Source organism: Camelus ferus, chromosome 1, assembly GCF_009834535.1.
Source record: "Camelus ferus isolate YT-003-E chromosome 1, BCGSAC_Cfer_1.0, whole genome shotgun sequence".
Lineage (NCBI taxonomy): Eukaryota > Metazoa > Chordata > Mammalia > Artiodactyla > Camelidae > Camelus > Camelus ferus.
Genome location: NC_045696.1, coordinates 101,443,473 through 101,468,824, shown reverse-complemented (window position 1 = coordinate 101,468,824; position 25,352 = coordinate 101,443,473). Strand labels below are relative to the sequence as shown.

General features: G+C 37.5%; 1 long non-coding RNA gene across 2 annotated transcripts in view; it reads left to right on the top strand.

Moving 5' to 3' along the window:
- The window catches only part of LOC116665864, a 38,195-nt gene extending 19,474 nt beyond the window's left edge, over positions 1-18,721 (top strand). For both annotated transcript variants that reach the window (XR_004322614.1, XR_004322612.1), the window contains 4 exons: positions 736-1,031; positions 7,049-7,126; positions 12,808-12,870; positions 18,570-18,721. This is a non-coding gene — a long non-coding RNA (uncharacterized LOC116665864). The remainder of the gene's footprint in view (positions 1-735; positions 1,032-7,048; positions 7,127-12,807; positions 12,871-18,569) is intronic.
- The last annotated feature ends 6,631 nt before the right edge of the window (positions 18,722-25,352 follow it).

Sequence of the window (25,352 nt, the reverse complement as noted above, 5' to 3'; positions counted from 1 at the left end):
GAGTTAGAAATGCCTGAAACATTCAAACAGAATGTATACACGTTGGAAAACATGCAGTATCTGGGCTGTGAATGAGCGATGAGACCCAACCTTCAGACGTAAAGAAAACAGTGCAGCATAACCTTACTTAGGGCAGTCATCTGGCCAATGAACTGTGCTATTTTTCAGTCCCAGAGTTCTCCCGGGTGATGAAGTTTAGTGGGAGAACATAAGACCTAAGGCCAATATGCACGTATACAATTTATTGACACTGGCTATAAAATAAAATTTTATGAAAAATAATAAATATGCAGCCTTTAGAATCTCCCAAGTATCCTGGGTCAGTTTAACTCATTTTTACATGATCCAAACTCTACTCCTCCTGAGACCTCCCAAGGTGAAGCCAATTAGACCTTGAGTTTCCTTACCTCTGATAATTATTTGTTTCATTGATGTGGGCTTTTTATTTTCCATCGTACATTATTAGCGTAAAGGGTAGCCTCTGTTTCAAAGGGATTCTGGGTTGAACAGGAAAGCCTTGCTTGCAAACTCTTATTTCTTGTCTCATCTTTTTTCTATGGTCAAAATAATCATTCTGTATTTCCCCATTTGTTTGTTTCTTGAGATCTTGATGACATATGTATGCCTTCGAATGTACCAAGTTCAGATATTTTATTTCTACTCAGTATCTCTGATACATTTTCTTTATTTTATATAATGAATTCTGCCTTCGGATCATTATTATTTCCTCAACAGAGTTTGCTCAGGGAGAGTGAAGAGTCAGAAGAGAAAAAGTGCCTGAATAAGATTTAATGCAAACAAGGAAACAAATAAACAGAACAAAATGAACCAGGATTTTAAAAAGAAGCACAGAAAAGAGAAATTTGTAAAAGAGATGAAGACCTGGTGGTTGAACCACAGGAGAAGATCCTGGAGCGGGAGTGTGGATTTAAGGTGAAAAGAGAAGAGGCGGTTTCAGGAAGGAGGGCGTGGTCAGCAATGCCAGTGGCTTCCAGGGGAGATGCACACTGATTGCCTTTAGCTACAGTGAGGTTAGTGCTAATAGTTTTTGAGCAATATAGGGGACCAGTGCGGAAATAAATCCACAAAGCGGTTGGCTGGGGAACCAGTAAGAATTGAGAAACTGGTGAAAATAACTCTTTTTGAAATGTTAGGCTCAGTGAGGGAAAGGGGGTTAGGATGGTTATGAAAAGAAGTCAAGGTATTGACATTGATTTTTTTTTTTTTAATGTAGAAGAAACGTGCTTAAGTTCTAGTTTACTAATTCAAATAAGAAGACATATGCAGAGAGGGAGAGGATGAAGAGAAAGGATTAATAGAGAATAATCAGTTGATCAAGTTGCCTGAGCAGAGAACAGGCTATGGATCAGCTGTATGCAGGACAGAAGCTTTCCCGCTGTCTGAAGATAAAGGGAGGAAATGATATGTGTCAAGGGGAAAAAGGTTTGGAGTGTTTATTATGTGACACATTTCTAAGTGCTTCTCACGTACTAGATCAGTGGTTCCAAAACTATGGTTGCTAATGCTGGGCTGCATCACCTAGGAATTGTTAGAAATGCAAATTCTGGGGCTTAATGGTAGGCCAACTGATCCAACTCTGGGAATATGGCTCCATTTGTGTTATAATAAGCCTTCTGGGTGAGTCTGATACTTGCCCAAGTTTGAGAAACACTGCACTAGATCATTTAACAATTCAATCCCCTTTTAGGTTCAAAGTTAGGATTGTGCCCATTTCACAGATGAGGAAGCTGAGGCACAAAAAGTTTAAGTGATTTGCCAGAAGTCACCAGCCACCTGGATCCAAAGCCCACATTTTTAAGTCTTGTCTTCTGCAGTCTCTAAGTGTTGCTTATACAATTGTCGATGGGATGTTGAACACTTTTCTGTTCAGTGATTTCATGATTTGTTGTTGTTTTCCCTGTAACTCAAGAAGTAGAGTCATTTCCTAAGATTAAGAGGGAGCAAGTGGTGGGATTAGCATAAAATGTTGAAAGTTTAACATGGTTTCTGTAGAAAATTAGAAACATACTTCAGTGGGGCAAAAGGAAGAATTGCTATTTAGCATGAAGGTCGGTAGATAGTAAATATCCATGAATTTATAAAGGCAGTAATCTGGATGATTGTTGGTTTCCTTCAGTATTATATAGGAGCAATTGAAGGTTCCCTAGGAAAGTGTCACAGAAGGATAGAAAATCAGGAAAATTAAAGAAATTGGCAAGTAAATGATTATAATGATGGAGAATATGATCTAAACTGGTTGCAGAAAGGCAGTGAAATCAGGAAGGAGATGACAGGAAAAAGCAGTAGGGAGTTCACATGCATGGATACTAACCCTGTCTTCTAAGCAACACAGCGATGACGATAACAGCAACATTGAGAATAACACAAAATAAGCAGCCAGGTTGCAAGTACTCAGTATAGTAAATACAGAATTGAAGATTCTTGATATTAGTTCTTTCCTTGGCTTCCCTGATACTACACCATTCTTTTGTGTTTTTTACCTGTAAACCTGTGTGGTCACCCCTCATTCTCCTTCACAAACTCATCTTCCTCCACATAGCATTTAAATTTTAAATGTTGGGATTTCATCAGGCTCTGTTCTTTGCTCTTTCCTCTCCTGACTCACTTCTCCGTGTGACATCATCCACATCTGTGGTTTCAGTTTTAGATAAACTGAAAAATCTTAATCTCTGGTCCAGACTTTGCCTTTGAACTACAGATCTGTATACCCAACTGTTTGTTCAAAACTATCCCTCAGATGTCTCAAAGACACCTCAAATTCAACACAAGTCAAACAGAACATGTCTTTTTACCTACTACATTTGGTCTTCTCCCAGAGTTTCCAACTTCACTGAATGGCACCATCACCCATGCAGCTGTGCAGGACAGAAATATATGAGTTGTCCTTAATACCCCCTCTTCATGCACAATGCATGGCCAAGTTGAACTGATTTGTAGCTCCTAAATATTTATCAGATTTTTCTTTTGTTCTTTTGCCCTACTATCTCCTGGTCTCTGTTGCTCTTATCTCTTGTATGGAGTATTGACCAGCCTCCAGAAACCCATCCCCTACCCTGATCTGATAAATGCATATCTCAGCAAGTCTCTTCTTGGCCTCTTTGGATAAAGGAAAGAGTCCTTCATATGGCTAGTCTAGTCCAGTATTTTACAAACTGGGCATGTGCCACATTGGTGTGTCATAAAATTGTTTGGTGGATAATAACTGTTACCATTATTTCTCTATTTCTATATATAAGTGTGTGTGTATGTGCACTGGTTCTTGAAACAAAATGGGTTTCTCACTGAGCGTCGTGGTCACAAAAAGTGAAAAGCCACTAAGCTAGTTACACCCACTTCTCATCTCTTACTATTCATTCCAACTACACTGGCCACCTTTCTTTCATTCACTGTAATAGAGTCTGTACATTCTCTGAGCTTGGAGAGATGGATATCGCCCTCCTTACCCAGCTGAAATTGCCTTATATGATGTGCTGAGCTTGGTTATGACTTTCCTTGGGTTAGAATAGGTCAAACCTTCCTACAGCGCACTAAACCATACCGACTCTCGTGTAGCATTTATCACGGCTGAGTTTTTGCATATATGTATCATTATTTGATAAATGTCAATCTCCCCAGTTAGAACTTTTTAATTTTATTCACTAAATATTTATGGCTTCCACTGTATGTCAATTTTCCTTCATGCTACTGGGGGGACCCAACAATGAATGAGATAGGACAGGCCACTTGCTATCATGGAACTTATATTGTAGCTCAGGGATGTGAACAATAATCATGCGAACAAGTGAATGAACTTGGTATGTTCTGATGGTGATTTCCTTAGTAAAGTCAATAAGGCAGTGTTAGTTATGACAGATTGTGAATGACAGACCTTTGGTATATGACTAATTGGGTGTCTCTGAATGGATGAGTCGAGAACTAAGTGGTAAGGATAGACCAGGCATACGATATCTGTGAGAACCGGATCCAGGTGTGTTTTTACTCATCAGTGAGCAAGTTGATATTTGGCATATAGGATCACTGCTGCTAAAATTATATTGCTGAATAAATGAACAACCACATGGATGAGTGAGTGCCTTTGCCAGATGGCAGAGCTACAGTCTCTAAAAACAAGAAAAAATTATTTTATGATTATGAACTTGAAGACATTGCAATAAGAAGAAGTAAGTACATATTCAGATGACAGGGTAGAGAAGAGTGTTTTTCATCTTTCTAAAGAAGTATGTAGAATTATTACCCTTAAAAAATGTTCAACAAAACAAATGCAATCTGCTTGCTTTTGAATGCCCATAAAATAGTGATTTCACAAGGCAATGTTTTCATTTTGCAAAGTCATTTGTTAGTTATGTATTTGGCTTAGAGATAAAATTGCATCATAAGATGGGAGGTAGATCAGAAATTAACATTTTGTAACTCATTTTCTGACAAGATTATACTTTCATATGAAACAATATAGTCTTTGTTGGAGAGAAATGATAATAAGAACAGACGGTACCCTTCTAAGATGAACCCTAAAGCCCCTTTCAGATTCCTAAAATGATAGTTCAAAAAACAATAACTTGAACAAATCTCTAGCCCTGTCTCTATTTTTTGTATGTCCTTCAGATGGAAAATATCACAGACTAATTGCAAAATTACAAACTAATGACACATTTCCTGTATGTTTATCTCTTATACAGATATATCTGGATTTACCAACCTGTTTCTTTTCAGGAAAAAGAGGAGAATTTGGGGCTAGAATTCCAGGATTGTTTTTTGTGTGTTTGTTTTCTTTCCTCAGAGCAGTAAGGGGAGAAGGCGAATCTACTCGGGGATCAATTGTGTTGGGCTTGCGAAAGCTCACTGATTAGTTCACATTAATATGTTGGACTAGTAATCATCAACTCTTCATTCATTGTCTGTTCCCTCTCTTGGAATTAGGACACACTAGTTTGGCAAAAGCTGTATTATGATTATCAAATAATAAGTGATGATTATAGATAGGCTAATTATATCTGTAAACTTTGTTGTTATGGAAGTAATTTGGGGGATTCCAGTTTGAGACTGTATATTGCTACTTTCTCACTTTGAGAATGGGAAATGGAAGTCTATGCCTAATTTTTTTCTGAACAAATTTCTCTCAGTTCCCAATGGTCTTCTTCCACCTTCCATGGCAATGAAAGCCCCACCTGAGAATCTCTGTTTTAAAGCTACAAGGAAGGAGATGACACTAATAAGACAAACTAATCTGATCTTTATTTAAGAAATTCTTTGATTGTTTTCACTTCCAATCCCAAAGTTGACTAGAGGTTAAAACATATTTTGCTTTTTTGTCTTTGCTTATGGAAGATTTACTTTCTTTTTCTTTCAAGAAAGAGACTAAGTTTCTTTCAAGAGAGTACAGATGTACTTGGAACAAAGCAAGAGCACCGCTTATAGAATGAACACAAGGCAGAGGCATATTGATGTGATTATGGTATTAAGATTGTACAAACACCTAGTTGACAGTTGGATCTCATGAATATAATGTCAAAAGTAAACATTTATTGGGTGAAAACTGTGTACCACTCAATATCACACTAATTTGTTACAAGGATCCTATGACATTGGTCCAAATGTTATCTTTTTTGTATAGATTGGAAACTCAGATCATAGAGAAGTTACGTGTTTAAGGGAATGTAACCAGTAAGAGGTAGAAATAATTTAATTTAAAGTTTTTTTTAATCGCTGTACTGTCTCTCAATATAAAATGAAATAAAATACAAACTGGGTGAAGAGTCACAAGTATCTTTTGTAAATTCATGCTACCTCTTCGTTACTCTAATACCATATCCTAGATGCATTCAGTGAGTCAGATGTCATTTATTTATTTGGTTGCTTAACAAAGGTCATTATTTCCCTATATCCAGTTTGCTACATCCCCAAGACACTGGGAATATAGCAACATATAGCGGGGGTTTTGTGTCTAGATGGAGCCCATATTCTAATGAATGTATAGAATGCCCTGTTTAACTACAGTTAAGTCCTAAAGGGGTAGTACTTGTTATTTGTAAGCACAGATAAACCTTTATCTGTAAGCACAGAAAACATTTATAGTAGATGCAAACTGAGGTAACAGTCGGGTTCGTAATCATTTTTCCAATGGATGTGTTTACACTGTTTGTCCTCTCTCTACTCCCTTGCAGACTTACCTCCCTGGGGGAATCTGCTCCTTTCTCCCTCTTCTGCGCTCTGACATGTGCTCTTGAAGGGAGGTGGATGATCTACCTCTCTGGCTGCAGTAATTGGAATGAATTAATAGTAACTCAATTTCCTGACCATGCTGACTTAGCCATGGGACTGGGCAGGCATAGTTCAAGTTGGGTGATCAAAAGCCTTTGCCTGGATCTGTAAAACTGAAACTGGTGAAGAGAAGTTCTTTTCTTTCTACTGTTAAAATGCAGGATCAGAGCACAGGGGCTGCTGGTGGTTCTGGTTCTAGTGCAGGTAATCAACCTGAAAGAATGAACTTGTCACACAGAGAAAAGCAGAGATAAGAGAGATGGGATAAAATAAACGGAAGTCCTGAGAGCATATCAAATATCAGATTCTGACTTTACTCCTAAATCCTTACAGAGGTTTTAACCAATAAATTTACTTTCATTACCTTTCCTTTTTCTTTTCCATTTCTACTTTTATCTAAACTAACTCAAGTTGCATTTCTATATAAGTTAGGGGCTTAGTTGCACATCATACATGTTCCCACTAGTTTAAGAAGAAAGGCAGTTTCAAAAAGATATTATAAAACTTACTGACTCTCTGGGCTGGCCAGAGAGCCATGCTTAGAAGCTACACATCCAGGATCAGTGCCCAGAATTACCATCCATAACTGGTCTACTGAAGGGACCTCAGCTACTGCCCTTGGAAACACACAATGTGGGTTTGCAGTTGACAGTACCTAGACTCTGACTCTCCCGCCTCTGGAAATTGGATGTCTCTGTCACTTCCCAAAATAGATCCTTTACAGAGAATGCTTCTTTACACCACTGGCTTCCAATTCTGTGTTTGACAGGAGTGTCTGATGACAGAAGTCACATGTCTTCATCTGTACTGCAAAGAAGGCTGAGAACACAGATGCTGGACTTGCATGGTGAGTATTAGGAAAATACCTTAATAGCAGGAAACTGTTCAAAGATGTTCTGTCACAAGAAAGAATGACAGATATTTACTACAATTTATGTTGCTTACATCCAAATATGTCCTCAGTAATACAGCTCATGAGTTCAGTTGTGTCTCCAAAAAGATCTGGTGAAGCCCTAACCCTTGGAACCAGTGAATGCAATCTTATTTAGAGATAGAAACTTTGCAGTCATCAAGGTAAGATGAGGTCATACCTGGTTTGGGTGGGCCCTAAATCTAGTATGACTGGTGTCCTTATAAGAAGAGGGAGATTTGTACACAGAAACACAGACACACAGGGGAGGAGGCCATGTGAAGATGAAGGCAGAGACTGGAGTAATGCATCTATAAGCCAAGGAATGCAGGGGATTGCCAGCTACCACTAGAAGCTTTTAGAGGTGGGAAGGATCCTCCCCCAGAGCACTCAGAGGAGCATAGCCCAGCCAGAACACTGATTTCAGTGTTCTAATCTCCAGACATATGAGAGGATACATTTTTGCTGTTAGGAGTCACCGAGTTTGTGGGTATTTGTTTTGGCAACCCTGAAAAACTAGTACATAGCTTCCTTCAGGAAGTGACATCTAAGCAGACGTCTGGAGGAGGAGTGACTGGAAGCAGGCTGTGATTATTGGGCAGATTGTTTACTAGAGAGAGTCAGGACCCACATTTGTGGAAGGAAGGGAAAGGAACAGGATTCAGCGGAGGGAGAAGTCAAGCTGTGATGCAGGTCTCAGCCAACCTCACAGGGAGATTGGAAGCTACACTGTCCCATCAGAGTTGTTCCGTTCTGTTCCACTTCCATCAGTCATTCGTTGTGGGCCTCTCCAAAACGGTGTGACCTTGGGCAAGAAAGTTCCCTGCTGCTGAGGCAATTCCTGAACAGGCTAACAGTTGAAACTGTCTGTCAATGGTACTCCCAGCCACTGAGAAAACAAATTCCTCCTTGAGGGGACTTGAGTGTCACATCTTTGTGACATCAATTAGGTAAAGGGAGTGTGAGGAGAAAACAGAGCACTGGGTCCGGGTGATGACATGTATGAAAGCCCTGAGGTGGGATAGTGATGGAAGTACTCTCAACAAGGAAAGAAAAGGTAACACAGTAAGAAAGGTGAGCAGGTCAAATCAGACCAGTGAGAGAGACCAGGGGTCAGATCATAGGGAGCTTAAGTATATTCTAGCTTTATTCTAAGAAAAATAGGGAGCTCCAAAGGTGTTTAGATAAATCTAAGGATGACATGATTGGACTTAAATTTTAAAATACCAACAAAGGCTAGAGTATGTAGAATAATACAGTGGTGCCAACAGGACATTTAGGAAGGTATCATTCTATTAGTCTCCCAGTAAGTAATCAAAGTCACTTACACTAGGGTGGCAGTGTTTGTTGGAGAGAAGTGGGCACAATTGGGAGCTTTTTTAGGAGGTGACTGAATCTATATAGAAAGAGAAGAAGAGGTATCAAGGATGATTCCAAGTTTGCTATGGACTGAATGTTTGTGTTCTCCACACACCCGAATTTATAGGTTGTTCAGATACCTGTGCAGTGGCATTAGGAGATGGGACCCTTGTGAGGTAATTAGATCTTGAGAATAGCGCCCTCATGAATGAGATTAGTGCCCTTATAAGAAGACAGAAGAGAGATGTTCTCTCTCTCTGACATGTGAGGATAGAGTAATAAGGCAAACAAGGAAGTGGGTCCTCACCGGACTCTGAGTCTGTAGGCACCTTGATCTCGGACTTCCAAGTCTCTAGAACTGTGAGAAATAACTGTTGTGTAAGCCACCCAGTCTAGGGTATTGGTTCCAGCAGCCAACAAAGACAAAGTTTCTTGCCGAGATGAAGAATCTTTGAGGAGGACCAGATTAGTGCAGCCAAAACTGGGGTTCGGTTTTGGGAATGAAGCAATTGAGATTGGTGGTAAACGTCAATGAACAGAGAAATTGTGATTGCCTGTGTCTGTGTGAACCTCAGAGGCATCTGTCCTGAGATATAAATGCAAGAGATTTAACTAAGTCCATGGGGAGGATGAAGTCACCTAGAGACTGAGCGTATAGACCACTCAGCATGGAAAAGGGCAAGTTATCGGGCTTCAGAAACTCTGATGTTTGAAGACTGAAGAGAGAATAGTAAACAGCAAGAGCCAGAAGAGACACAGAGTCTGAAAGTAGACATCTTTGTATTTGTGTTAGAGGTATTATTTTATTTTTTTGAAAGTACAGTATCAACAGAGGAAATATTCATCCTTGCATTTTTTCGTGACCTAAAAGACATGATTATTTGAAATGAGAAATATGGATAACCGTGTTACGATGAATGAATCACTTCCCAATTTTTACACTAATGCAATTTAGAAAATGTTTTTCTCTAAAAATAAAGTAGACTGATAAAAGTGAGGAAGTCTTTTAAGTTTTGTACCATCAGAGGATTGACCTAATTAGTGTGTGAGGAAACCCAATAGGTAAAAAAAGAAAAAAAAAAAAGACTAAGAGTTTATTCTGTTGCTTTAATGTATATTTTAAAAGTTAAGAAGCAAAGGATGGAAGATTTGGTTTACCTCCCCCTTCAAAAGACTTCTGAAGTAACATTTCAACTTGGACCCTGCTGGAAGGTAAAAGACTAATTTGCAGAATAATATTAGTTCTCTATGGAGAAGAACACGCAGAGTTGTCTTGATTTGCAACATTCGAAGGGCTAATTACTGTCTTCATGCAGCCTAGGCATGTGGGCCAGCTAAATCTTTTCAGAGTAAGAGCATTGTTATGCAAGAGAGATGTTGTTTACATAACTGCCATGGAAATGGAACCCTTCTTCCACAGTTAACCAACAAAAGCTGAAGAGAAGTTTTGTTTTGTTTTGTTTTTAGCCCTGACCAGTGTAGTATGTCTAATGAATACTCTGTCAGTGTAAGGTCCAAGCATTGTTATTACAGGCTAAGAAGTAAGGCAATTTAGGCAATGTTCTACCTTAGAAAAACAGTGCTTAACACCAAAGCGAAGCTTTCTGTACCCAGAGCAGGACAGGAAGGATACAAGTCTTCAGAAATGTACATAGGTCCTGAGTACTTGGAGGGAAGAGTTAAAGTCCAAGATATAGTGGTTTAATATGATGGTTTTTAGCTTTAGACAGAGCATCATATGACACTAGTCTATTTTATTTTATAAATTTTCTCGCATAATTTGTTTTGTTGAGTAAGTAGCAACCAAATACAAGGTTTTGTACACAATGTTTTCGTCTAAATTACTCCATGAGTTTTTCATAACGCAGATAATAAAAACAGATGCCATATTAAATTGGGAAAATGGTGACAATTATGACACAGGGTTAGATATTCTTAATTATTAAGAGCTTTTTTAAATAAAACCCAAAATACAAACTTGTCAATGTATAAATGGGCCAGTGTTTACATGTGCTCAAAATACAAGAATAAAACTGATTTCTTCCATCTTAGTGTCTGAAGATTTTTCAAAAACAAAAAAAAGTATTCCAAGTGAAGGTGGGGAGAAGTAGAGGAAAGCTGGTCGGAAATAGGTTTGTTATCCTTAGCTCAATACTCATTTTAAATAAAGCAAGGAGAGAGAGTCTTCTGAGAGAGTCGGGAGTACTGCTGCATCTTCTGTTCCCTTGATGTCGCCGGTGAAGGGGGCAGCATACACCCAGCTTAATTCAGGCCTAGTGAGAAAGACTTCAAGGAAACCACTCAGACTGTTGACCTGTGTCCTCTGGAGTTGATGAGGTTTAGATATCCATGTTAGATCTACAGCCAGAAAATCCTGAAGGGGGAGACAGGCTGGCTGGTGGTTTTCATGAGAGAGTAAGAAGAGATGGCCCCTTTGGCCCTTCCATGGTTTGAAGGGGCAAAGGCTGCATGGATACTTCCTGTGGTGCAAGCATGGGAAGGGGGCTGGTGTAGAGCCATCTTACAGGGGCTGGAACCGAGAGGGCTTCCTGGAAGGTGAATGAGGATGAGAGCTAAGCAGAGGAAATCTGTGTAGAATTATAGACAAACCAAGGAGGCACTGCCTGCCTACAGAGATGACAGAGGAGATTATCAGTGCTGAGGAATCTTCAGAGAGTCCTGAGTCTGACTTGAATATCTGCTCTGACCAGATGAGAGCAATGCAATGGTAGAAGACAACCCATCAAGGCAGACCTTCCCTGCACCTCCTTCCTCATCCTCTTCCTCCACTGGGAAGACTCAGAGGAACTCAGTGAGCAGACATTCTGGTTCATACCAGACTTGAGCTGGGGAAAAGGCTGAAACAAAATAAGTTTGCCCACCATTGCCACTTTTATTTATCCTCTTCATGGATTTCTGGCCAATACAATAAAGCAAGAAAAAGTAGAAACTGTACAGATTGAGAATGAAGAAATAAAACTGTCACTCTGTGTGATGACACAATCATAGTCATAGAAATTCAAGAGAATCCAAGTTTATCTTGGATGAAAATTACATAAGGAAAATAGCAAAGTCACTGGATACAAGATCAATATGTAAAAATATTTTGTATTTCTGTATATTTAGGCAATAAGTAGAGAATGAGCATTTCTAAAAATGACATCATGATAATATCACAAAGGACCAAAAATAGAACAATTAGGCCAAAAGAAATGTACAAACTGTTTATACTGAAATCCACAAAACTTTGTTAAAAGCAGTTAATGTATATATAACTTAATGAAAGGATATATCCTGTTGATGAGTTGAAAGTCTTCATATTGTAAAGATGCCAATCTTCTCTCAATTGAGGATTTTTTATTGAAATTGCTGATTGTAAAATTTATATTGAAATGAATATCATAAGAAAAAAAACAAGATAATCTTGGAGAAAAACAAGGCTAAAGGACTTAAATTTCCAGGAGAAAAATAGCTCTTATAAAACAATAGTAATTAAGATGATATGGTACAGATCAATGAAACAGAATAGAGAATCCTGAAACAGACCCAAATTTTTAGTTGCCTGATTCCTGACAAAGGTGACAGTGCAGAGTTGTGGGCGAAGTATGGTGTTTCAATAAATGGTACTGGATCAATTTGATGTCTGTTTGAAAGACAAAATAATTTCATCACTAGATTAGTTTTTGAGGGCTCTTATAACAAATTACCACAAGTTGGGTGGCTTAAAACAATGGAAATGTGTTCTTTGCCCAGTTCAGGAGTCCAGAAGCCCAGAATCAAGGTATTGTATGTTACCAGCTTTTATTTAAAACCTGAAAGAGTGATCACCAAAGGATCATAATAAATACACTTAGGACAATTATGAAACAAGAGTAATGATGTATAGCTTGCCCTGTCATTTATTAAAACATTATTAAATTAATTTATAAGTCATTTAAAAGATATTGTCTGTAGATGATGAGATTATAGGCTTATAGTTTTATTTTGTGTCCTTATCTATATTATCTTATTTTCTACGGTTACTATATATAGAATGTAATTAAAAAATAGTAAAAGTTGATACTCAAAAAGCCTGAAGCCAAGTAACTCAAAATACATTTTCGTAAGTTGTTTTCCTATTTCACACTATGGTTAGAAAAGCTGGACATGAGTTCTGTTCTCTCCATTTCTGTTGGAAAGTTATCCTGCTTTGGTAGGGGGACACACCTCCTTTTGCTACTTTCTTCCTTTACGGTTGTTTTGTTTCCTGGACTAAACAGAAAGAAGAAGATATGGCAGCAGAAACAGAACTTGCCTGTTTGCAACAGAGGCTGTTACTCCAGGTCAGTGGTTCTTAGACCTTAAATTGTGTCAGAATCTCCAGAGAGCTTGTTAAACATGACTGGGGCCCCAGCTCAGTTCCTGATTTAGTCAAGTCTTACTTGGGGCCTGAAAATACCATTTCTAACAAGTCCCAGGTGGTACTGATGCTGCTGGTCTGGCGGCCACACTCTGAGGACCGCTGTGCCGGGCACAGGCAGGTGTTCCCTCTGATTTGGAGCAGCCAGCCTCATTGGCAGGCTTTGCTCCCTTCAGGAGTATGGCGAATAGATAAACAGAGTAACCAGGCATTGCCCCACTCCCTCCATGCTCTTAATCCACATTGCTTCTTAGGAAAAAGGTTAACTGGGTAATGGAGAAATCAGATCTTTTTTAAAGAAAAGTATTAATGCAAGATCTCCATGTATCTTTAGATGTTTCTGAGATTCTAATACTATATTCATGAATATCTAAATTATATGAGGTTACATAGGGTACATATATGAAACGTACTGAACCTAAATTCTGATTCTGGATAGATGAATTTTCACTGGTTTTTTTTTTTTTTTTCGTCTCTAATACTTCTGTGTTGCTGGTTTGTTCATTTTTCTGCTAAATTTAGATTTTTTAAAAAGATTTTGGTGTCATATTCATATGTGAGATCTGTTCATAAATTGCTTTCCTAACATAGTCTAGTTTTTGCTATCAAGGTTATACTAACCTGGAAATAAAATGAATAAGGGCAGAGTCTTTATAGTTTTATTCTTTGAAGCAAGGTTAGGAACTACTTGTTCCTTAAAAGTTTAATGGAACTTGCCCATAAATCATCTCAGCCTGGTGTGCTTTTGAGAGGTAGTTTTTGTTTTGTTCTGTTCAGAACATCTTTAACTGCTACACAGTTCTTATTTCTTAAAGTGACTTTTGTTGAATCATAACATACACTAAAATTATAAATGCAGAGCCCAAAAAATTTCCATAGAATTAACACAGCTATGTAACCACCACAGATTGAAAACTAGAATTTTATCAGCACCTCACAAGCTCACCGTGTGACTTCCCTTTATGTGCCTTCGGTATCCTGACTTCTGCCAACCATTAAGTTAAAAAAAAGTAAAGACTGCTAAATAATAATCTAAAATAAAGCTAAATTTACTTGCTTGCTAGGCAAAGAAGAGACACCATTCAAGTACAAATGCAGTTTCTCTGTGTGAAAACTGGAAGAGCTTGATACAGATTTAAAAAGGAGAAAGTACAAAATCAGGCAACTTTTGGAGTTCAGGTCTCTGGGTGGCTTACAAGGTAGTTTGTAAACTCTTCTTTGCAAGTGGTCACTCCCAGGTTTCACTTTACTGCTACCTGGAAGTCTGGTTTCAAACAAATCCAGAATGCGTTGTATGGAATTCCAGAGCATAGCGTTGTTCAGCGTGTACATTCAAGTGCGCGTGCTCAAAGTTGAACAAAAAGTTTCTTTAAAGCACCATCGATTAGCTTTGAACTTTATATAAGTGACATCATATACGATGAACTCTTTTGCCCGTGGCTTCTTTTGCTCACTGTTACTTTTATGAAATACATATTACTGAATGAGCTGTAGTTCATTCTTTTTCATAATTTTTTAATATTCCCTCATGTGAATATATTATAGGGTTTTTTTGGGCATCTGATATCCCATTTGATTCGTTCATCACTCAAGCTATGTTCTTTTCCTTCCAAATAGGAAACTATAGTGATATTTTGGATTTCAACATGCTAGCGCTTCAGGGAAATGATGTGTGTTTCATATTTGCTTTGCTGTTATGTCACTTGGAAGGAAGCTAGTCACCAATGATGTTGTGACTATTTCAACACTAACAAAGCCCTTTTAATATAATTTATTCATCTATTTTAATGTTAATGGATATTTGGGTTGTTCTAGTATATGGTTCTTACAGTCTACTATAAATGTTCTTTTAGTATTTTTATACACATACACATAAAGACCACCATACACGCACACACTTCAGTTGAGCATATGCCCAGAAGTAGAATTTCTGAGCCATGGGGAATGCATAAGGAATCTTTAGTGGATACTGCCAGTTTTCCACAGAAGCTGAACCAGTTTACAGTCTCACCAGCTGTACATGAGTTCCAGTTGCTTCACATTCTTGTCATCACTTAGTGTTGTTAGTCTTTTAATTTTGACCATCTCAGTGAATGAGTAGTGCTATCTCACTGAAGTTTTAATTTGCATTTCCCTTATCACTAAAGAAATTGAAAATACCTTTGTGTGTTTATCGGCCATTTGGATATCCTCTTTTCTGAACTACTCATTCAAATACTTTGCCTATTTTCTATTGGATGTTTGTTTTTTTTTTCTCTCAAAAGTTACAGGAAAATGTAACTACACATACATACATATATACACACATATATATACACACATATGTAATGTTCTGAGTTTGAGGTCTTTAGATTATATTTATACAAATATTTTCTGTTCTTTGACTTCCTTTTTCATTCTTGTTTTCTATGACTTGTCTTTTATTCTCTCAACAGTGCCTTTCATTAAACAGAAATTCATGAGAAATACATTTTTAACAAACTTTAAATGATTGCAGGTCAATTCAAGTTTTCTCTTTCTTATTTTATTTTGGTAAGGTATAATTTACCAGGAAACTATTTCTTAATCTATTTTTTTTTTCAGATTTATTGGGATAATGTTTCTCTCACTACTATTTTATGATTGAAGAGATCTCTACTTAATCTACAGTGATTAACTCATTTCTTGTTCCTAATGCTATTTAATTTGCTGTTTTTTCATTTTTCATTGATCAGTATTGCTACAGTTTTGTCTGCTTTTTCAATAAGACTAGATCTTTAAAATATTTCCATCATCGTAGCATCTTAATTAATCAAAGATAGCTTCATTTCGTATCATAAATTTATTTAAAACTCTTCTAAATTCTATCCAGAATATGGAAGATGACATTCTTTACTTGGACAGCATGTTTGTATGAATTTAATAACATTAGAAAAAAAATCCTTTAAGAAACAGGATACAGAATATTTAGGTACCAAATAGTATGCCCTAGTTTTTCATTGTAGGTTCTATATTAAATTTACAGACACTTTCTAAAATACAGCCATTCTATTGTATTTTTAATCAGCTTTTCTGTCTCATAGATTTTATGTGTGGGACTGAGAAATATGTTAATACTGACAAAAATTATGTTGGATGAAACTAACTATTACTTACGAAATAGCTGAATAAACATGCTGGAGGAGTTCAGGTCACGATTTCCACAATAATTTTAGTGTAGTCTAAGTAGAAGGAGGTCTGCACAGGGTCCCTAGCTGCTGGTAGAGGTGTGTTTTTCACTTAGATTTGAATTGGAAGTTGCTTTTTTCCACTCAGACCCAAAGCAGAATAGAAATCCCTTCCCACCATGGCAGGTCAGCTCCAAGTAGGGAGAGAAGAAGACAGGGAGATAGTGCTTTACAAAAAGAAAAACAAGGCTATTTCTGGAAAATATGTTATTGGTGGCAAACATTTTCCAAAATATATTAGAAAAAAAGAGAAAGGGACACTCTTCAGGTCTTTTAAATTAAGATCAAAAATTCTTAGAACTTGCCTCCCCTACAGTTCCTTTCCCTCCCCCATCTCCCAAAATAAAACAGTCATTAAGGGCTGCTTACTTAGAGTCTAAACTCTTAACAATAAGGAGATAACTAAGAATTTTTTTCAGTGAGCCTAAAAGATAAAATATGAGGAAATGTCTGCTCATAGTGAGATGGTGAGGAGTGTTAGAACTCCTGACTATAGAAAAGGGATCAGTAAATTAAGTAGGACCAGATAAAGGGGATGGGGAAAACAACCCAGAATAGTGAGGTTGGGAGCATGGGTGTTGGTTTTCCATACAGGGCTAGGACAGGGTCAGTAAGCACATTGCTGGGTGCCAACGTACACTCTCCCCTCACCTGTAACAGGGACTGCTGATTCCATGGGGGGCTTTGTTTCCTGTGGATCCCACCACATCTCAACAATCCTCCTCTGCTCATCCTGGAGGTTGTCATTTCCAGCCTACCTATGGGAGTTGGCTCATGAGAAGCAATTACTTTGCTTTCATGAGGTTAAGGAGGTCACCAACTAGTTAGAGAGGAGAAACTCATAGTTAATAACAAAAATGCATCACATGTATAGGTTGTGTATGTGTTTATCCAGAAGCAGACTCTGTGTTGTTCTCGTCCCACTGAACACATTCAGTCACTGTCAATCAATATCTGTCTTTACAAAGTCTTGCGTTAAATAGCCTCTTCAGGGATGGTTAGAGATGGATATCTGGATCGGGGGAGCCTTACTCACAACTGGGTAAAGATTTAGGTTTCTATCCTATGTATGGTGTGCTTCCCAAATAAGGCTTAGTTCTGTTCTCTTGTACATTATACATGAACTCTTCATTGTTTGTTTGCTTGCTTTGTTTCAGAATAACTTACTTTCAGTCCTTTTATTCTGTGACTATGTTTTAATTCTTTCCCTAAATTCTCTATCCTTAATTTTTAACAAGTATTTATCAAAACACAACCATCAGCCCCAATCTGGTATCTTGGGAGCAGCAAACCAAGTAACAGGTGGTTTGGGTTGGCTTTGGGCATCTCACTGAAGCAGGATTGAGACTCAGCAAGATGAGTTGGACCAGGAGAATAGGGCACATATGGCCTTATAGACTTAGGGCAGTGATTCTCAACCACAGAGAACTCAACTCTTACAACACCCCGAATTCTGCTTCAACTTCCATCTTGAAATTTTTATTTGATTGGGTTTTGGATAACTCCCAAAACAAGATATATTTCCCCAGATACTCGATATGCATCTAAAGTAGAAAACCATCGTTTTAGGGGATTAAATTCTGTTTAAGGCAAAGGGACTTTAAGGCAGGTGACTGGTTATTTATCAGGTGTTGTTTCCAAAAGTAGGCTCAGTGGCAGCCAAGAGAACCAGGCAAGTCTGCCCTGGCCCCCAGGGAGCAAACGCTTCAGAGTCAATTTGCTTCAAACAGCCCTTTATCAAAATAGCTCTGTTTTTCTACAGTAGGTGTATGCCCAGGGCTACTCTGATGTCTTATTATGGTAGAGTCATATTTTGTAGTCATCCTTGAGCTATCTTTTGGTGTGGTATTTCCTCTAACATGAAAAAGCTGGCGTGTGTGTGTGAAGGGGGGGCACACACACCAGCTTTTTTATTTTAGGGGAAACAGTTATCTTCATTGAATGTGAGATAGGTGATATTGCTATAATCCTACAGATCTCTTATATGAACCTAAATAAAACTCTGGAATAAAACAATGCATTTATGGCCACGGGAAGAAGAAATGAATAAAGATGGTTAAGCAACTAGGTATACTTTCTCAGTGTAAATAGAGATTTGGACATAGTAGAAAGAATCCTGAAAACAAAAAAAGACCTCAATGATCATTAAACCTTTGTTGAATTGTCAATTATTCAATGACATTTTGCTTATATGGAAAAACTACTCACATATCTATCTATTCAGATCATTTATTAAAATCTTATTCAATCTTTTCAGCTGATATTTATCAGAGTAATCAAATTTATTCCTGCCTTGGAAAATAGTAAAATAAGCCTTACCAAATGTAATAATTTTGTTAAGATTTAAGAATAAAGTTTAGAATTCAAAATAAACTTGGGCAATGCATTGATGCTGCAATCTGTTCTTACCTCATAGGAAACGTCTGCTATAGACACAAACTGAGGTTGCACACATCATAACTAACCTGGAAGAAAACAAAGAAATTTGTCAAGAGATAACTTCAGACTATTCAGACATATTCCAATTGATTATTGCATTTTGAGGATTTCCACACATTTGTCGATCTACAGAAGGTGAGTTGAGGCTAATCCATAATTTATCAATTATGAGAAAAGCACATTTATACATAGCCAGGAATACGCTTCTGTCTTGGAAAATAGATTGATAATTATATCTTGTATAGAAAAGACCCTGTTCTGATAATGGAAGATTTTACCTTTGATTTGTTATTGATATAATGAGATAATTAATTTTAATTTTCAAAGGTCTGTGGCTGTGAGAAAATGCCTTAGGATTAATATTTGATCTCCAATTAGAATTAATTGGAATTAATTCTAATTTTGATTATTGAAAATATATTGTGGGGAGTAATATCAGTCAAAGAGATACAGAGATTTTCAATAAGTAGATCAGTTTTTAAGTGTGATTGTAGTACTGCTTTTATGCTTTATTATTAAGAGTTAAATTCCATGGTAACACAGCAAGAGGTGAGTTTAACCATGAGGTACTTTAAAATAGGCATTGCACATAATTGTCTATTCATAGCTTTAGGTGCAGCCTCTTCGAAAACAGAGAAACAGGGTGCCTATGGGAACAGCTAAATTATTAAGAGGCTGATTCTGATTGTTTCTTATAAGCAGTTTTTCAGGCTGCAATGTGTCCCCTTGGGGAAACAATGTGACATTGGAATTTGTTACAGAAAATGAAATTTCATGACAGGAGAATTACGTGTATTTTTAAAATATGGTTAGTTGAGATGTTGTTTTTATCACATTTGTCCTTATGTCTTCATGGTTGGGGTTATTAATGTCACTGCTATTCTCCCAGACACATAGATTCCAAATGCAGGCATCTTTCACTCATCCTTATTTTTCTCCGTTTCTTCTTTTTTCCTCACTGCAGAGCATCTGCACAGGATGTTTAATCTTTCTAATTCACGATTCCTCATATAATACTTACCTGCTCAGAAACCTTTAATGCTCCCACATTACATACTGAATTTTGAATTAAATCTCTTTTGCTAGCACATGCCAGTAATATTACTAAAAACAATCCACGTTTTCAAAAATTGTGTCCTGAAACTAATTGTTTTAATTGTGCAGGAGGTGGGGGCAATTGAGGGAGGAAGTTATAGGAGACCAGCAATAACCAAATTATATTTCCTTCAAGAATTTTGGTAATAAAGATCTTAAAAAATGGCCATAGTAATATTTGGGGAAACCTAAAAATAATACACTGGTTGATCAAAGCGGGCAAACCTAAAGCGGAATGGAACATCCCTGGGAAAATTCTGAAGAGCATGTAAGATCAGACAAGAATCAACAAACTCTGAACAATCAAAATGAGTGCCGGTGCTGTTTACAACCTCCAGCAGGAAACAGAAGAAAGGACGCCAGCTGAGCTTCCATTTACTGCACACCAAGCAGGTGTGAGTTCCTACTCTGTTTACTCAATAGCATTTTTCCACTGAGCAAGGTGCTTCTTCCCAGTCACAGTAACATTCTGTCCAGCAGCTGCTGGAGTAGTGCCAGTCTTGCTCCCTGATTGTTCAATCATGTTCTTTTCAACTCATGTATTACAGAAACTCACACGGCCTGAGACATGCCTGTACAAACTCTTCAGTCTAGGGGGCGAACAAGGACCCCATGATATACCCTGAATCTACTTAGCTGGTTTAAGGCCTTCTGTTTGCTTATGGGATAGTACAGCCTAGTGGTTAGGAACGTGGGCCCCACAATCACTCAGCCTCAGCTCACATTCCAGCTCCTGCATTTGTTAGTGGTGTTCTCTGAGGCAAGTTATGGAAAATACCTTGTGCCTTAATTTCTTCATCTGTAAAATGATGGTGATGTTAATACTGTTTTGTCCGTAGTATTATTGCAGAAATTAGACGAGTTATTAGGTGTAACTGTGTGGAATATTGGCTGTACCTGGCATGCAGTTCTTAGAAGTTGGAGGGGGCTGTTATTACTCTCTGGCATCTGGATGGTTATTTCCTAAACTTAAACCTCTCCGGCTCTGTTGTTCCCTCTGATAAGCATGCTATTTCATCCTTGTTGACCTGCTAAAAGCTTTCCTATTCCTGTAGGTCTATTGTGATATGCCTTTTATACTCTTTTCAAATGGATGGGATTTTCCTTCCTTTTGTACGCCATTGTAGGCTTTTTTCCCTGAAACTTAAACTCCTCAGTTCAAGACCATTCATAGACGATTCAGGAACAGGCTCCATCCCCAGCCTGCGGCATCCCCCATGGTGTTCAAAGAGAGAATGTTTCCTGGTGGAGGGGGTCGGATGACAGAGTCAGCTCCCCCATCTCAGGGAATACGTATATTCCCCTTTTATATACGTGTACACAGTCCCCCAATTCCTATCTATAATAATCAGTTATTAATGGATTAGTTTAAAATGCAGCAACATTTCCCATTCTATTTTGGGATGATGAGAAACAAATCAGAGGCGAGAGCGATGATGGATGCTTCCCTATTTTGCACCGTGGTCATTTGGTAAGAGCACTTCAGGGTTTACTCAGTTCAGAGGTAATCAAGTGATTCCAGACCTGCAGCTGAATAACTATGAGATAATATTTGGAAATATGTGTTTCTCTGTTTCTCTCTCCAACCACAGGTTTGTGCCTGAGGTTCCCAACAAATGGCTGATTATCTCTGAATTTTTAGTGGTCTGGCAACGGCACTAACGGCTCAGAATAAGCATGTTTAACTTTAGAACCCATCTGGACTCTTGGCCACTAGTGGTGGGTGATACTAGTTACAGAAATCAGTTTCTCCAAGTCTGTGCAAACCTCCAGATTTTGTTTCAAATTAACTTTAGTCCCCGTGGAATTATTTTGAGAGCAGAGCAGAATACTTAACCTTAGTTTTCTTTTACTTGCCCAAGCTATAAGCTTGATAACTCTTTCCAACATATATTTGCATTTCCTACAAATGCCATTTTGAATGAAATTAAAATCTATGCTTATTAAGACTAATGTTGTACAAGCAGTTTATGCAAAATAAGAGTTTCTAAAATTGAAGGGAGTTTTCTCTCCTGGAGATTTATTTTGCTATTTTTGACTAAGGAGTCCAGGCTTCAAATCAAGGTATTGAAGGTGTCGTTTGAAACCTGTTGGGGTACTTACTTATGGTATAAATTTCAAAATAAAGTTAATTCTTTCATAGAAAAAAAGTTAAACCTATTTTGTTCTAATAATTTCAAATCCAAGCAATTAACATTATTTAGAGTTGCATAAGATTTGCTCTCTAAGCATATACTTTTATAATTGTTGATATACAGTTATTTTATTTATTTGTTCATACTAGGTCAATATAGCTAAGTAATCTTAGCCATGTTTATCTCTGTGTGTTTATATATAAATTTAATTCAATATAATTTTAAATGAATGATTTATTTTGTAGAATCCATGCATTCTGTTGATTTTATGATGGCAGATGATACAGAGATAGGATTGATATTGGATAAATATTTCATAGTCTGGCACTTTTTATGCCTTTAAAATTTTGGGAACTTAGTCTTTATTCATGAGTTATACTCTAGACATTATTAAGAAAATATATGAAATTTTGAGAACAGCTTCTTTTATCTTAGAGGTTTTCCTATTGTATTTAAACTTTGCTTTTACTACTCAATCTTATTCTCATCATTGTAGGAAATAGTGATCCCCTATTAACTCCATTGAGATGGGTCTCACTGAAGGTCCATCCAAAACAGAAGAGAGCAGTGCCCATGGAGAGGTGCAGTGAGACAGAGGGTTCAAATATGCAGGTCATCACCCAGGGCTGTTGAAGACCATATAGATACAGAAAAAAAATAATTGACGTTAATAGATGCCTTGGACAACAAGAGCATAGGAGTGAATCTGTAGTCTGAAGGCAGAAGCAAGGCCATAAATGGGAAGAAAAATCATACAGTCGGAAACTGCAGAGATGCAGAACAAATTAGATTGTAGGATTCAAAGTGCTTTAGGATTGGTGATTGAGAACAAGGCTAGGGTAAGGGTGGTCCAAGGTGCCCAATACAGAGCTAGCTGGACCTAGTCACATTAGACAAGGAGCATGTGCTTGATAAAGAGACTGATGGCTGCATGTGCAAAATTTGTTAAGCTTGAACACAAGTTCCAATTTAATTTTTGGTAATTATTTTTAATAGCAATTCATGTTTTTAGGGCTTCAATTACTGCTTCTCTTCTTTTCCAAATAGTTGCCAATTATTATCAACAGTCCACTTTAGCCACAGAACCTATCCCATTTTCAAATAACCCTTGTAAATATTTTCCCTCGGATATTATTTTGTTACCTTAAAAGAGCAGATCTGAACCTGTATTTATCAGCTTCTGAACGAGATGTCCCTTGTATGGTCTCTTTTTGTTGTGGTTGTCCTTAGTGGCATCCATAGACTCCCTGTACCCATTTTCAGAATGTTTAACTTCTCTTTTATTTATCTGCTGCCTTTATACTGAGACCTTGAGTTAAGTTGGAAAGTTGTTATCAGCAAGTCAAAGTTCAGCTGCTTGGGAATTTCACCTGTTTTGTGTGTGTATACGTCTGACTTACGTACAGCATTTACATGAGCAAGAAGCAACTCAGACTGAGCCTTCCTCCTTGCCCTGGGAGGTCTCTTAGAAAGATTCCTAATGATTTTATGTAGAAGATCGATACTTTTGCCAAAATCAGAGAGGTGCAACTCTGTTGGTCTAGTACAGCAACAACCTGGGTGCATCAAAAAATGTGAAATGTGTCCAGTGTATTACGCAGGTATAAAAATGGGAATGTAGTTTTATTAAATCACAAGTTATGGATCATATTTATTTCAATTCTAAAAAAATAATAATAATTTAATTTTAACGTTGCCAAAATTGGGAAACATCTTTTGATTGATGTCAACATATAACTGATGTCAAAAGATGCTTATATGCTGCTGGGCCGTGAAGTAAATTCTAAAGTCATTGTCATTTCTGAGCTCACGGTAACATGGCCAAGAATTGAAGGCATCTGTTATCTGACTGCTGTTTCATCAGACAACAACAGAAGAGTTATTTGTCTCAGTACCATCAGAGCTGCTTGAATTTTAAATTTGTACCTGCATTTGTTATTTAAAATGTCCTCAAAACGATTATACCCCTAGGGAGCATTGTAATGAAAAGTTACCGCGGATCTAGGTGATGACTTGTCTTTTGCCATCCCTTGTAATTCAGGACAGTAGTGTTGCCAAAACTCTTGGAATTGATCATAGACTTTTCAGAACTAGATGAGGTTCCTGGGACCAATTTTTGAGTCCTGAGGGACGATCAGTCATTTAATTAACAGCCATACGAAAACAAAACAAGTAACTATGAGTTCAGCCAAATAGTGAATGGAGAATACCTCTAGGATTATCAGATGTGTTTCAAAATTACACTGTTGTTTCTAAGATTGCTAAAGTGATTAGGATCATGTTCACTGCTTATCACGGTGATGCTCTGCTTATTCACTGATGGTCAAAATTCATCAGAGCTATCTTTAGACTTAGAACGTGTCATGGCTTAAATGTGGCTATTAATGGACAAACTGGCATGGAATTTTAAAGATAAGTATATACTGTTGTTGAGTAGTGAACATTTTACTATAATGTCTCTCAAAATGCTGTTCCTAAATTGATACGCCTTAAAAATCAATACTGTTTTAGGATTAAGGAAATGTGGTAAATTAATGGTGTCATTGAAAAGATGGAGGCTGTCATACAACTTCATTTGCATTACTCTTAGGATATAACATTAATATTCATATTTGTGCTGTCTCATCATCTATGTCAGGAAGGAAGTTTACTGAGGAAGAAACAGTGAGTACAATTAGCATAGCCCTAATAGGTGCTCATAAACTCTCGTTTGCTTGAAGAAATGAAGAGAGGGTGAAGGAGCATGGAAACAAGAGGGAAAATAAGAACTAAAGTGAGATGCTACGTCAGAAGTGAGGAGCAAATGCTAGTCTGCCTGGCCTGACTTTCTGACACTGACAGGCAGACCTCCAAGACTCCCAGCTCTCCGTGCATTCATTCATCCATTCACTCTGTCTTCCCACATTAAGTAACTGCTTATGTTAACAGTTTCAAATGGGAATGCAAAAGTAAATAAAATATGATTTCTAAGGGAAAACGTTTGTGTCAAAGACACACGTATTATTATAATATACCTGGTTCAATGTAAATACTGGAAATTATGAGAGTCTAGAGGAGTTCTAGTTTTTCACATGTAAAATAATACTAAAAATGGTGATGTGTTCAGAGTAATGGCAAACAATTTATTTTCATGCCTTCAAGCAATGTTCTTTTATTTATTGGGGATTTTAATAAGAAGTAATCATTTGTACATCATGGATGCCCAGAAAGAGTAGATGCTGTGGTTCAAATCCCTTCACTTTGATTTATTAGTCCTTAGTTTATTTGAATGCTGTGTCACAGAGTACAGCTAATAAAAGCAGGAACATTTGTCTTTGGGCAAGTTTGATTTGAGGTGAATGACATTAAACAATAGCCTATTGACAAGCAATTAAACACCACTTCTTTTCCTAGCACTTCTTTGAATTACGGTTGTCCTACCTAATGGAAGCATCCTTGTGTTTTAGAATTCCAATATAATCTAAGATGAGAAGAACCTTTTAATTGGATTTTCAATAGAATCAGCCAGGACCCACTGCTCATCATCTTGA